This window comes from Mesoplodon bidens, assembly GCF_964165515.1.
Source record: "Mesoplodon bidens genome assembly, chromosome: 7".
Taxonomy (NCBI): domain Eukaryota; kingdom Metazoa; phylum Chordata; class Mammalia; order Artiodactyla; family Ziphiidae; genus Mesoplodon; species Mesoplodon bidens.
In genome coordinates this window covers 61,168,645-61,183,245 of record NC_138164.1, presented here as the reverse complement: position 1 = coordinate 61,183,245, position 14,601 = coordinate 61,168,645, and the positions used below count along the sequence as shown (strand labels likewise).

Genomic DNA, 14,601 nt, shown 5'->3' with positions numbered 1-14,601 from the left:
TCCTGAGGGACTGCAATGAGCAGAGCTCCCTGCTGCTGATGGACATGTGGTGGAGTTCAGCCACCAAGATGTGAGGGTTGTTCATTACCACAGCATAACTAGCTTATGCTGACGGATAAAATATGTTTATATTAATTAGGGCTCTTGTATTTGCAAGTGTAGAAACCCAACTCAAACTAAAGCAAAAACAAACAATCAAGCAAACCCCACAATGGGAGGGTTATTGGAAAAGGTACTGAGGGGGGTCTCATAAAATCCAAGGGTGGGGCTGCAGCTAGGCTCCAGAACAGAACCAGAGCATGTAGCCCTTTAGGAACCCACATGGTCTTTTCTCTCCTGTTCTCTGCCGTGATTCTTGGTGTGTTTGCTTCATTCTATCTTACTTCAGTCCAGCTTTCTCTGTTTCCCAGGCCATGTAGTGGAAGATGGCTACTGCTGCTGTTATCCATGAATGTTGGAGGAGAGTCAAGGAAAATCCCCAGGTTTCTGGCTTGAGCAAGTGGGTGGATGCTAGAGGTATTGCTGGGATAGAGAACTCTGGATAATGACCAAGTTTGGAGAGAATGATAATGAGTTCAGTTTTAGGTAAATCAGGTTTGAGATACTTGTGGAAGATGTAGGTGGAGAGGACCAGTTGGGTGTTTGGATCTGGAGCATGGCTGTGATGAGCGATGGTTTAGGTCTGGGAGCCCAAAGAGAAGGGGAGGGCAGAGGACTGATAAATGTGAGGCACGGGCCAAGGAGACTGAGAAGCAGTCTAGGCAGAGACATAGTGTGGGACCCAGAATGAGACAACACGACGATCTCATTCACTCTTCTGGCAGCACAGCAAGATAGGTAGGCTTATTTTATGGATGAAAAAACTGAGGCTTGGGAGGCTAAGTGACTTATTTGAGGTCATGCACTTAGTTAGGGGCAGAGTCAGTCCCTGGCTCCTAATCTGGGCTCTTTCCCACTCTTCCACAGCTGCCTCTGACGAGTGAGCAGGGCAGGTATCCTGGAGGAGACATGCCTCCAAGAACAGGTGGGTCGACAGCTGAGGAGGACACAGGGCAGAAGGCCAGAGTTAGGCTGAGGCTGGACGTGTGGAATTGGCTCAGGCCACTGCTGTGGGTTCCTGACTCTCCTTCCTTTCTGGACAGAGCCCACCTACGCTTTCCCACTGGGGCCCTTCCTCAAGGAAGGAAGCTGAGTGTACGAAGGAGGATAGTTAACACGCTGGCTTTTCCACCTCCAGAAAGCCTCTTCTTGTTTATGAGAAGTCTTTTCCTCATAAATAAACAAATTGTCCAAGGTCTGGTGAATGAGTGCTAAGTGTGAGGACGTGACCAACTGCAGTGACTGGCCCAGCATCTTGTTCCTCAACAAGGCTGGCAGGAAACCAAACAGAACCTGCTCTGGCAGTGTGACCAGGTGCACCTCGCTTCATGAAAAAAGCCTCTGACTGAAAACCTTCATGGATATCAGATATTTGCAATCAAAATCTAATTTTTTCACTAAATCATAATTTACCTTACCTATTATCATACCATATTATAATAACTATAAAGTTTTAACAAACAACAACACTTGCACTCCCACCTAAAAACACATTCATTTGTGTGTTTCCAGCACTTGATTATGAGCAGACATCTTTTATTATTCTATTCTGTTTTATAATTCTATTATGAATTATTATGTGGATAAAATGTATACTATTTTAAACCATAATATTACAAAGATTTTCCCACATTGCTAGATAGTCTTTATATTTTTAACATCTTAATCTTGATTTTTGTTTGTTTGCTTGTTTGTTTTTTTCGGTACGTGGGCCTCTCACTGCTGTGGCCTCTCCCGCTGCGGAGCACAGGCTCCAGATGCACAGGCCCAGCGGCCATGGCTCACGGGCCCAGCTGCTCCGTGGCACGTGGGATCCTCCCGGACCAGGGCACGAACCCTCGTCCCCTGCATCGGCAGGCGGACTCTCAACCACTGCGCCACCAGGGAAGCCCTTAATCTTGTTTTTTTCTTTTAAAACTTAGATCTTTTAAAAAAATATAGGCAATGCATATACATGGAAAAAAATTTAAAAGGTACAAAATGCTACCACTGAAATGTAAGGCTTATTCCTATCCCTTTCCCCTGTAAACCCAGTCCCTTTCCTGGAGGCCTAAATGATTGTAAATGTCTTATTTATATTCTTCATAGATATTATATATATATATATATATATATATATATATAAGCATACATGCTTATATGTGTACATTCTTTTTCATATAGTAGCATACTATACAAACATCCCTGCACTTTGTAAGATTGTTTCAGGTCAGTATATAAAGAACATCTCATTTTTAAAAACGGCTATGGAATCATCCTCATTTTTCGAAACAGCTGTGGAGTATTCCATTCAGTGGATTTACCATGACTTATTTAGCTAGCCCCCTATGGAGGATGTTTAGGTTATTACTAATCTTTTTCTTTTACAAATAGGGCTGCAGTGATGATCCCTGTATAAATGTGCATGTGTGTCTGTGTCTGCATATTGTATCACACATGGTGAGCACAGAGTTTGCGTTTCTAGAAGTGATTTTCTGAGTCAAAGGATATGTGCATTTTTATTTTAATAGATGTTGTCATATTGCCTTTCATAAAACATACCGATTTATATTCCCATCGGCAATGCACAATGCCTGAATTTTAAATGTTGTAGCATCTTAGATTTTTCTTCATCTTTAAAGCTTTTTATTATAAAATCTTTCAAACATACAACAAACCCCATGAACCCCATGTACCCATCACGCAGGTAAAACAATCAACTCATGGCCATTCTTAGTTTATCTAAACCAGTGCCCATTTCCTGCCTCCTCCCTGGATTGTTGTGAAGCAAATCACAGGTACCATATTATTTCATGCATAAATATTTCAGTATGTATTCCCAAAAGATAAGGACTCTTTAAAAAAAAACATAACCACAGTATGTCATTAACACATATAAATACTTATTCAATATCAACAAATATTCAGTTAATATTCAGATTTCTTTCTTTCTCCCTCCTCCCCCGCTCCCTCCCTCCCTCCGTCCCTCCTTCCTTCCCGTAGTTGGTTTGTTCAAACCAGGATTCAAACAAGGTCTACACACTGAATTTGGTTCATATGTCTCATAAATGTCTCTTTTCACCTATGGTTCCCCCGCCATCTTTTTTATCTTTTTCTCCTGTGTTTCCTGAAGGTTAAAAAGTAGATCCTGACAATTGACATGATTCAGGTATGATTTTTTTTAGGACATCTGCTTTGTAGGTGATGGTGTGTTCTTACATCAAGTAGCATGTAGTATCTGTTTTGGGGTTTTATTTTTTCCTCTTTTTTTTTTGTGATGACTATGCCCTAGATTCATTATTTTATTAGGGGTTTGAAAGATGTGATACTCGGATTCTATCATTCCTTCTTCACTTACCAGCTGGAATACGTCTGTAGACCTGGCAGGCTGAGTGCAAAAGAACTCAACATGTCCAGTAGCATTAGTGTTATTAGCATTTTATTAGTTTTTTAGTTTTGTTCATTTTCATTAAAATTTGTATTGAATAAATACTATGTAAAAGATTTGCTTTTACAGTTGCATTGGAGTTTAAACTGAGTTTAAATTTGAACATATTTAGATTATCAGCACTGAGTACCTCAATGATTTTTTTCCTTTAAAAGGGGTTCATACATCATTCAAGTTCAAGAGACACTGGTATAAGGCTATAGTGTTACATTTTTTCAATTTACCTAAACTGTGAGCTTTTCTAAGCCAGAGACTGTTTCTTGGTTTTGTTTGTTTGTATCCTAGCATGTGAAAGGAAACAGTGGTTCAGTGACTGTTATTATGAGGAATTCCCTGTAGCCTCTACTTTGGTCCTTTTGTTGACAGACATCAGTATCCAGTCTGTGAAGTGGTCATCCCAGCCCTGCTCACACAGCTCCAGATGTGGAGCATTCTTCATAATTTTGATTGTTAGGAAGTTGTTCCTCATCCCAAACTGAAACCTGCCCTCAACAGTGTCATAATTCTGCCCTCCTGCAAGTCCTCCTCTGAGAGGTCTTCCCTCGCCACACCGTGCATCCCCCTTGGGTGGCAGTGGCCCCTATGATGTAGTTACTTATTTCCATGTCTGACCCCGTCCAGACTGTGAGCTCCCCAGGCAGGGACTATAGCTGTATCACCCATGACCCTCTCAGGACCAGCCCAGGGCCTCACACAGAGGTGCCCAGAAATGGCCTGTTGAGTCAGCAAATGAATTCTATCCTAGGAGCAGGCTCTTCTTCAAGTTAAACTTTCCTGATTCTTCTGTTCTTCACAAAACGTGGCTTCCAGACTCTGCCCCCACTGCCCTCATCTCAACAGGTTCCAATTGGCTAACATGGCCTTAACCTGTATTGCTTGAAGATAACATGCCTGGTGTGGTCCAGCCAGTGTTGGGGAAGCTAGTCAAATAGTGTTGTCCAGGCTTCAGAGGCAACAATAGGCCTTTGACTAAAAAAGACGCTGGAAGAGCTACATGCCGAACTGCTAGACTACATGCAGGTCAGCAGAAACGGTGCTATAGCAAATCTTGGGAATCTGGCCAGTTCTCGGGGATCAGCGAACATTCTGAGACTTACAACTAAAGTATCAAAGCATTTGCAATAACAGCTAGAGCTGCATATCTTCATGCAAGCTGATGATCATCAGTTTGCAGCTTGGCGTTAAAAGCAGGACTCCTTTGGGCGGCACTCTGCAGTCTCACCCGTGGGGTGAACACACCGCCTGGGACCTTCCCAATTGGGACTCCAGATTGCTGTGCAAGGGACTTCCCAGCTGCTGCTTGGATCTGGAAGTAGGTGTCGGCCCAATTCGGTGATGTATGCTCTGTTATATACTCTGTTAATATTCTTATTCCTTTCCTTTTAATGGTTGTATATTGAAATTAAGTTAAATCACCTTCTATTAAAGATTTGATTGAAGCTGTTTATTTGTGTGAGACGAGTGGTTATTTTGCCAGCGAATCCAACGAACCTTAAAACCCAAAGCAGACTTTTGGCAAAACAGCCAGTGCAAGGTGTGTCAGCCTGTGCTGGGCCCTGGGAACACAGAGACTTGGTCCCTGTCTTCAGGGAGCTCACAGCTTGGTGGAGGAGACACACCAGTAAAAACTGTTCACAGTAACCTGTTATAAGTACCATGAGAGAAGTCTGTATAGGTACTATGGGAACACAGAAGTGACTAATCTTAAAAGGGAAGAGGGGCAGAAAAGGCTCAAGTGACTTCTAAGTTGTAAGAAAGAGAAAACCTGGCTCAAACGCAATGAAAAGCAGTATCTTAGCTCTCGTAACTAAGAAGTCTGGGGATAGACTTTAGGCACAGATTGATCCAGGAGCAGGCAACATCTCAGGGTGAGTTAGCCAGCCCCAGGAGGAAGGGTGTTCCAGGCAGAGAGAGCAGCATAGGCGAAGGCCCGGAGGTGAAAGAGAGCAGGTGGGTATTGCAAGAACAGCAGATTGTCCTACCCCTTTCTAGGGCTCACAGCCTGGGCTCACAGCCTCCTCCCACATTCCTTACTTCTCCTGCTCCTCCCTACCACCCCTTGCCCGGAGCAGCCTGAAAATGAATGCGGAGGACCTCACCCATCTGACTGACTTGCCACTGCCTCTGCTTGATCCTCCCATTTGCCCCTCTGTATGCTCACCACCCTTCTCCACCCACCATGGGACTCCTTGCTCTTGAGCTTCCATCTGGGTTGGTACAAAAAGAGTCAGCAGTAGAAGACCATAGGGTGGGAGGGGAGGGAGTGGAGGGAAAGGAAGGGATTCATTTCCCAGCTCTGTCTCTGCTAGGTCAGCATGGGTTGGTTGCAGTCTCTACATGAAGTCACAGTCCCAGCCTGGCTGCCCTCCTTGGGCTCCAATAAACCCATCCCACCCTTGCCCTCCAAGCCTGGCAATGCTTTCCCTCCTCACTGTTGCTAGCCAGACATGCTGCACCATTCCTTGTCAGTTTCCTAAACTCTCCTTCATGCTCTCTTCAAAGTGTCTAGTTTCAGGGTGCCATCTGTTTCCTGCCAGAACCCTGACTGATATGGCCCTGATTTGCAGTCAGAGGCTGGACTGGGGACATGCTATGCCTTGTGAGATGCTGGGTGCCTTCAAGGAGTTTTTGTTGTTCAGCTCAGCTCAGCTGAATTCCACCACACTCACCCCTCTCCAGCCCAACCCACGTGGGCCCAGGGCTGTTCTAAGCACCTTACAGGCATTATTTAATCATCACAGCAAATAACAAACCCACAAGGTTGTATTGCTGACTGTATTCTGAGAAGAGGAAACCGGCTCAGATGAAGATTTGCCCAAGTTCATATAGTTAGTTAGAGGCAGATCCATGATTTGAACTCAAGTCTGGACTCCAAAGACTGTACATTAAACAGCACTCCTGTTGACTCCCACTCTGCCCTCCACACAGGAAGGTGAAAGGACCAAAGGAGACAATGAGTGTGAAAGTGCTTCTGAGACCCTGAAGAGCCAACACACCTGGTTGGCCTGAGAGCTGTGGTGTGTCCTGTTGCTCCCCAGGGTCAGGCTGAGGCTTTGACAGGCACTCAAGAAGGTCAGGGCTGGCAGAGGCCCCAGAGATCAGACAGCCTCACCCCTTCCTGTGCTAAGGGAGAAACAGCCCCAGAGAAGATAAGTGGTTCCCCCAAGGTCCTACACTTGCAGTAGGAGCCAGAATTAGAATTTAGAATGTCTTCAGACACCCCATAAATATATCAGGGAGAAGGATGTAGCACTCCCCTTAGAGAGAAGTTTAGAAGAGAGAGAAGGGGTGGGGATCAGGATGGGGGAAGCTGATGATTTCTGGACTACAGAATTTCAGACGTGAGGGATGCAAGGGATTTCAGAGCCCATCTAGAAGGCTCCTCTGATAGCCACTCTGACAAGGAAGCTCTACTTGCTCACCTCCAAGATAAGAAGCCCATTCCCATCAGAGGCAGCCTGTCCCACACTCCCAGTGAGCAGAGATGTGGATCCTGTGACTCTCCCATCCCCAAGCCCGCTTGGTCTCAGGTCTTCTCTCTAGGACTCCACAGAACATGCCTGCTCCCTCTGCCCAGGTATGTGAGCCGTGCTCATGGCACACTTACTCCCCTCTTCTCATTTCTCATTTCTGCTCAACTGTGAATCTCCTATCTGCCCAAATCATATCTGTTTTCCAAGGCCTACTATAGAGGATACTTGTTGCTTCAGCCTGTATAGCCATTTAGACTACCTCTGATAGTAGCATCCAGATTTTCCTTAGGGAATCACCCCCGACTAGTTTTATGTGTGTGTATTTGTTTGTTTGTTTCTTTTCATTGAAGTATAATTGGCATGTAACATTATATTAGTTTCAGGTATACAACATAATGATTTGATATTTGTATACATTGTGGAATGATGACCACAATAAGTCTAGTTAACATCCATCCCCTTACACTGTTACAAAATTTTTTTTCTTGTGATGAGAATTTTTAAGATTTATTCTTTTTTGTTTTTTGAAGGGAGGTTTCAGTTATTCAGTGTCTCCAGTTTTTCAATAAGGGATACAGATGGAAAAGTCAGGGCCTCTTCCCACAGAGTTTACAATCTGGGGAGAGAACAAGAGAGATACCACATAACAGAGGCAAATAATTCTAGGAGATAAATGTCCCTCAATGTGTTTTTCAAAATACAAGTTCTTACACAAACGTGTAACTAAATACTGACTCCATGGTGCTTCAGTTATATCTGAAAGGGCTTTGAGAAAATAAGAAGTCCTGTTACTGGATAAAACTAGTGGTCCATCTCGCCTTTCCAGCAGCACCAAAGGAAGTTGTAGGGAGAGCAGAGGTTAACTGTCAAGATAGCTTTTAATTTGTAAATTTATCCAAAGTTTGAAAATATCATGGGGATTCTTAGGAATCCCACTAGTCAGTGAATGGCCTACCTATATGTCCACTACATCTACAGACTACACACACACCCACTCAGATGATTCTCAGAATAGGGGTATATGAGAAGTTAATTCTCATGCCTGGCTTTGTGGTTCTTCACCTTTCCCTCTCATATCTTCAATCACCTGTGTCACAGGACACATATAAGTAGTTGGGAAGTGTTAAACTCTAACAGTAAAGCAAAATCAGAGTTAAAGGCAAATGTTTAATGAATCATGTTCAAACACAAGCTAGTCAATGAAGAACTTTAGGTTCAAAGGGCCAGATATTCTGCATTCCCAAGAAATCGCCATCAGCTTCTCATTCTGGTTAAATATTTTCACCCTGCATTTTGCGGCCACAAAATTAGTGGTACATTTTTGAGTGTTGATCTATCACTCAAAGATTCAAATTAGGGGACTGAAAGAAAACATTTTGTATCTGTGTATTTTAAAAAATCTGTCAATGAACAAGGAGCCAGGTGTCAGTTTCCTATGGGGGGAATGTTCTCATGGAGGTACTGTAAGGGTAAGTCAGTCCGCTTCATTTCTTGTTTTTTAACATTCTGTGGTGCCGCCATTGTCCTGTTCAGGTTCAGGAAGCTCATTCAGTGGTATTGCAACATCCTCATAAGGCAGCTTGTCTTCTCACCAAGCATCATCAATCAAATCCAAGATCCTTCCATCTCTCTGTACCTCACTGTCCATTCTCCTGCAGCTTTAATCTTGCCAGATCTGCCAGCCAAAAAGGTTATTTCCTAAACATGAAGACTGAGGAGATGATGTAATCCAGCAGTAGGGTTCTCCAGGGTTTTTAGCCTGGATGTATCTTTTGGCATGATATCACCCTGGGAAAGACTCATCTCATCTGTTTATTTATAAGATCATAGTCCCTCCTAGCTGATTTTCCCGGTCACACACAGATGCCACCTTTTTGTAGAGTTTTCTCAGATCACTCCAGCTTCAGCACATATTCTGCCCTTGATTGGTTCCTTCTTGTCCTTATGATCCACTGAACAAGTTAGGTCGACTTTGTGACTGATTGCTCAGGCATTATTGTTTCCAATTGCTGTGTGTAAATTTTGTATCAATGACTCAGCATATCTTTCCCCAATGTGGCCTCAATCTTTTCCCACCTGTCCCTCTTCCGGACACCTCTAACCCTGTCATACTTTCCAACCTTTGCACTTAAAGGTCTCTTTGCCCCATCACTAACACCTACTTTTCCTTCCAAACTCAGAGTTGGACGTCAGCTCATCGGGGTCATTATCCCATTTCCAGAGTTAGGCGTTAAGCTGCCTTCACTCTTCAGGGGTTGGCAGAGTGGAAAGCATAGGGCGGGCAGCGACCAGGACACCTCCACCATCCCAAGCACTTTGCCACACTCGCCAGAATAAGCCATTACCACTTTCCTGAACAAAATTTTTCTTACACGCGTGACTATCCCAGTGCTTCTAATGCTCTATCTTGTTCCTTTTTTCCCAGCTAACCCCCAGTCAATCTAAAAACTTGGCTCCCAGGTCGCCTCCTGCAGGAACTTTCTCTAAGCGCCCGGAAGAACGCGGTCCCCGCCCCTCCGCGGGCGCCATAGTTCCCTGGGCACAGTGAATGGTTCCCATCGGGAGCTTGTTGCATTGCCCGCCACAGGGTCTTCCCAGACAGGCGGTGCCTACGTTCCCCGGGGCAGGGCAGTTTTATCCATCTCTGTTTTAGAGCTCTGTAAATGTGTAGTTACATTAGCAAAGCTAGAAGGCCTCCCCCTCCACACCCCTGCTAAAAGTGACCCTCGTAAGCCACCACCGTTGGTACAGGCGTGGGAGGCCGCTCTACAGCCCAAGATTTATTCTTTTAGCAACTTTCAAACATGCAATCCAGTAATACTAACTATAGTCACCATGCTGTACATTACATCCTCATGGCTTATTTCATTCATTCATTCATTTATGGCCGTGCCCCACAGCTCCTGGCATCTTAGTTCCCCGACCAAGGATCAAACCTGGGCCCACAGCAGGGAAAGCACAGAGTCCGGGAATTCCTGGCTTATTTATTTTATAACTGGAAGTTTGTACCTTTTGCCCCCTCCACCCATTTCCCCCACCCAAGTGTATGTGGTTTGAATAGAGATGACACACCCCCTACCAGCTTCTGTGACTGGGATAGGCACTGGGTCCGTTTCAGGACAATAAGAGTCTGACCCAAGACTTCTGTCAGGAGGGTTGTGGGGGAAAGAAGCTCTTTCTACCGGTTTCATTCATAGAATAGAGTGTATGCATGGAATTCAGGCAGTCATTTTGTTACCACAACATGGGATTCTGCCTGAGCATGGAGCATCAGTGAGAAAAGCAGAGACAGCTTCCTGAAGACATCATCTGGGCTCCTGGATCCAGCCATACCTGAAGCTAGATATGTCAGGATTTTATAATTTTATGAGCTGAGAAATTCCCTTTTCTACTTAAGTCAGTTTGAGCTGGGTTTTCGTAAGATTCCTGATTGATACATCCCTCATCTCTGCAAACCCTAGTCCACACTGAACCCACATTCTTCTGCATTCCCATAGCCCTTATTGTTTAAACCATAAGGTTCAAAAGTCCATATTTATACAACCATGAACACACATGCCCTTATTAATTTTTTCCCCATGTTGTGCTGCTTGCGTGATCTTAGTTCCCCGACTAGGGATTGAACCTGTGCCCTCGGCAGTGAAAGCATGGCATCCTAACCACTGGACCACCAGGGAGTTCCCAATAGCTATTCTTTATGGAACACTTGCTATGTGCCAGGTATCAGGTGAAGCACTTTAAATACAATATCTTACTTTAATCCATACAACCATAAGATGTAGTTGTTTTTAATCCCCATTCTACATAAGGAAACTAAGACTCAGTGAGGTTAAGTTCTCACAGCTGATAATTGCAGGGCTAGGATTCAAACCCAGCTCGGTTGGACCCCAGAAGCTGTGTTCTTGAGCACTCTTCCACCTTGCTGCCCAGGACACAGCATGTGTGAGGGTGAGGAAGAAGAGGCCACTAAGATTTTCAGTCTCCTGACACCACACCTTGCTGCATGTCTTCCAGTGCTCTTTTCACTGCTGTTTGCTGCCTGCAGGGGCAGGAGAATGGTTAAGCTCAGAACAAGAAGACAAATGTTCTGTGGGCTAAACTGACAGGCCAAGAGGAGACAAGATTGCAGAAGCACAGACACAGGCTCCTGATGAGTAATGGAATAAAATTACTTGATGTGATCATTAAACTTCCTCTGTGATTCATGCTCTATTTTCCTTGGTAACCCAGGCTTCTGAGACTGTTGACGACAGACATCATCCATGCTCGTCCTACCTCCCAACGCTTCTCCCCCACCTACTAGACAGACATTGAGTTACATCCTGGGTATTCTATGGCGAAAAAGATACACCTGGCCTGTCTTCTTGTAGCGCTTACAGTCTAATGGGAAAGGCAGACCCCAAATCAATATACAGATAAATAGAAGACTGGGTTGGGGTTGAGTCCTATGAAGAAAACAAACAGGGAATTGGATGGATGATGGTTGCATTTACCAAGAGACAGAAAACTGAAGGGAGCAGGGAAGGAAGTCACGAGTTCCAGCCACAACATGTTATCCAAACAGAGATGTCAAGTAGGTAGTTAGATATAGGATTCTAGTGCTCAGAGGAGAGAAGTCTGGCCGAGGGGTTGAAAGAACATCAGGCTCTCTCAGGTTCTATCTCTTCTTGGAAGCTTTCCCTGATAATGTAATTCCTAGTGACCTTTCCTTTCATTACCTTTATTCATTCATTCATTTATTCAACAAATTCTCAGTAAGGTCTACTCTGTGCAGACTTAGTGCCGGCTTAGTGCCCTTAAGGAGCACTAAGGTGTGGAATCAACAAATAAAGTAGACAATTATAACACAGAATGGTAAGTGCTGTGTTCAAGGGAAGTGTAAGGGGCTGTAGGAGAATGGCCTTCTGCATCAGCCAGGTCCAGCGGGAAGCAGATGGCCACATTACATCAGTAATTTGAGGAGGCTCTATTCAAAGAGGTGGGCAGGGAGTAGGGAAACCACAAGGGGTTGTGAAGTACCCTGGATCTTGAAACATTTGGGCACCATTACCTCTCCAGGCCTGAAGGGGAGAGGAAAGGGGGTGGTTACAGGAATCCAGAGAAGAGAGGTCTGAGATAGGGCTGACAGACAGGAGCTGTGAGCTTCAGTTGAGGGATGCAGCAAGAACAACAGTAGCAAAATATATATATATATTTTAAAGTTAAGTAGATCAGATTGGAAAACAAGGCAGGGAAGGGCTTTAAGGGAGGGCAGGAGAAGGGAGGGATTAGGATTTGTAAATAGGATGGTCAGGAAAGGCCTCACAAAAAAGGTGGCATTTAAGCAAAACTTGAAGGAGGTGTATCTCTAGATGAGTTTTCCCCAGACTCCTTCAGTTGGCCCACTTCACTCCCCCATCCCCCATCTCAAGGTCCAGGGCCTTGTCCCCAACCTCTCTGGATTAGAGAGTTCCCTGAAGGTCCTTCTCAGACTACGGTTTCCCCAGGAGAGGAGTTCTGTTTCATCCTTCCTTTTCTCATCTAATAACACTAGAAGCTGCCATTTATTAAGCATGTGCATCACACTCTTGGCATGTTACACACATTGGGCCATCTAAGCCTCATAGCAAGACTGCAAGGCACAGCTGGGGAAAATTAGGCAGTTCGGCCCACTTTCCATTGGCCCCTTGGCCAGCTGCCTTCCCTAACAGGGTTCCTGCCCCATCTTCACTCCAGAGAAGGGGAAATGGAAGATAGGCCTTAAGTTTTTGAAGGATTGAAAAAGGGAACAAAGATTAGGAGTGTACTTGATGTCTCCATTGTGCACAAGGACCAAAGGGTAGAAGTCAATAGGAGGCAGTATTTATCAAAGTGTGAGGACATCCTAACAATCAGAGCCTCAGATGCCTTGGTGGCAATGAGCTCCTTTTCACTAGAGGTGTGCAAGAGAAGCTGATGAATCTGTTGTCAAAAATGAAATATAGGCCAGCCCCTAGCCAGCAGCTTCATGCTGCCCAAGGGCCAGGGGTGCGTGCATGACTCTCCTCTGCCCTGTGAAGGGTGTGCCTCCCACCACTATGGGCCTCGGAGCCACTGCCCTCATTTTCTCTTGCTGTCTTGAATGCAGTCCAAGGGAGGTGCCTTGCAACCAGCGCACTGAGCGCCAAGAAGGACCAGGAGATGGAACTGGAGGCACCACATTCTATTTATGAAGGAGATGACAAGTTTCCAGGAATTAAGTCCAGTTTCATTTCAGTATAAGATAGGAGAAAATGGTGATCCCAAAGCCTTCTTCATAGAGATTTCCTGGACAGAAACATATCCTCAAACACCTCCAGTCATATCTATGAACGCATCTTTTAGCACCATATCATCAGCTGTAAAGCAGAGCATATCAGCCAAGTTACAGGAAGCAGTGGAAGGACTGCCATGACCCACATGTTGTTTGAATATGCGAAGGACAATAAACAGCAGTTCATGGAGAATCACCATCCCTCTTAATTCTACGACATCCACAAGAAATATCATCTTGTTTGAAATTCCTAATACAGCCCCATCAAGTGAGAAAAAAAGACAAAAAAGACAACTTTCAAAAGCCCAGAAGGAACTATATCCAATCTCCTGGGATAAACCATATGGAAAAAAATATTTTAAAAAAGAATGTATATATGTGTATAACTGAGTCACTTCGCTGTACAGCAGAAATTAGCACAACATTGTAAATCAACTATACTTCAATTAAAAAAATAGAGAATTAGGGGACTTCCCTGGTGGTCCAGTGGCTAGGGCTCTGGGCTCCCAATGCAGGGCGCCCGGGTTTGATCCCTGGTCGGGGAACTAGATCCCACATGCATGCTGCAACTAAGAGTACACAAGCCACAATGAAGATCCCGTGTGCCACAACTAAGACCCAGTGCAACCAAATAAATAAATATTTTTTAAAATAGAGAATTAAAAAAAAAAAAAGCCCAGAAGCATAAGTTGGTAGATAAAGCAGATCACAAAGGAGAACTTCCTCGAGGATGGAACTGGGTTGATGTGGTGAAGTTAAGTAAAACTGGCTTTAAAGATGATGAATAGCACTTGGAATTTGAGACATGGGAAGAGCATCTTTTAAAAAATAAACTGGGTTCAAAATCTTTTATTACTCTTTTCTGGTATTGAAGTGGCTTTTTATAAAACAGATTTTTTTTTATATATTTCTTACATAAAAAATGTTTGAAGCTGAAAGTGCATGAGGAGATCTGGTTGTATTAAATTATTTTCACAAACTTACCTTAATAAAAGGTGAAAATGTTACTGATTAGTATACTTTATGAAGCCAATTGAGTTCTGTAAATGGACAAATATGGGGAATAATAATCAACGTTAACTCATATGATCTTATTCTAGTTGGCGTAATTTTTTTTTTTTTTTTTTGCGGTACGCGGGCCTCTCACTGTTGTGGCCTCTCCCGTTGCGGAGCACAGGCTCCGGGCGCGCAGGCTCAGCAGCCATGGCTCACGGGCCCAGCCGCTCCGCGGCATGTGGGATCTTCCCGGACCGGATGTGTCCCCTGCATTGGCAGGCAGACTATCAACCAGTTCGCCACCAGGGAAGCCCCCGGTGTAATTTTTTTAAAGG

At 44.4% G+C, this 14,601-nt stretch overlaps 1 long non-coding RNA gene and 1 pseudogene across 5 annotated transcripts in view; one reads left to right on the top strand and one right to left on the bottom strand.

Moving 5' to 3' along the window:
* Positions 1–14,601, bottom strand: part of LOC308620550 — an 89,351-nt gene that overhangs the window by 12,022 nt on the left and 62,728 nt on the right. The window contains exon 3 of one of the 4 annotated variants that reach the window (XR_014016340.1): positions 8,074–8,674. The exons of the other annotated variants lie outside the window; for them this stretch is intronic. This is a non-coding gene — a long non-coding RNA (uncharacterized lncRNA). Of the gene's footprint in view, positions 1–8,073; positions 8,675–14,601 lie in introns of those variants that run through there. 4 annotated transcript variants of the gene reach the window in all.
* Positions 13,325–14,058, top strand: LOC308620013 (RWD domain-containing protein 4-like; annotated as a pseudogene). Its single transcript has 2 exons — positions 13,325–13,579; positions 13,951–14,058. The product of its transcript is annotated as an RWD domain-containing protein 4-like (transcript).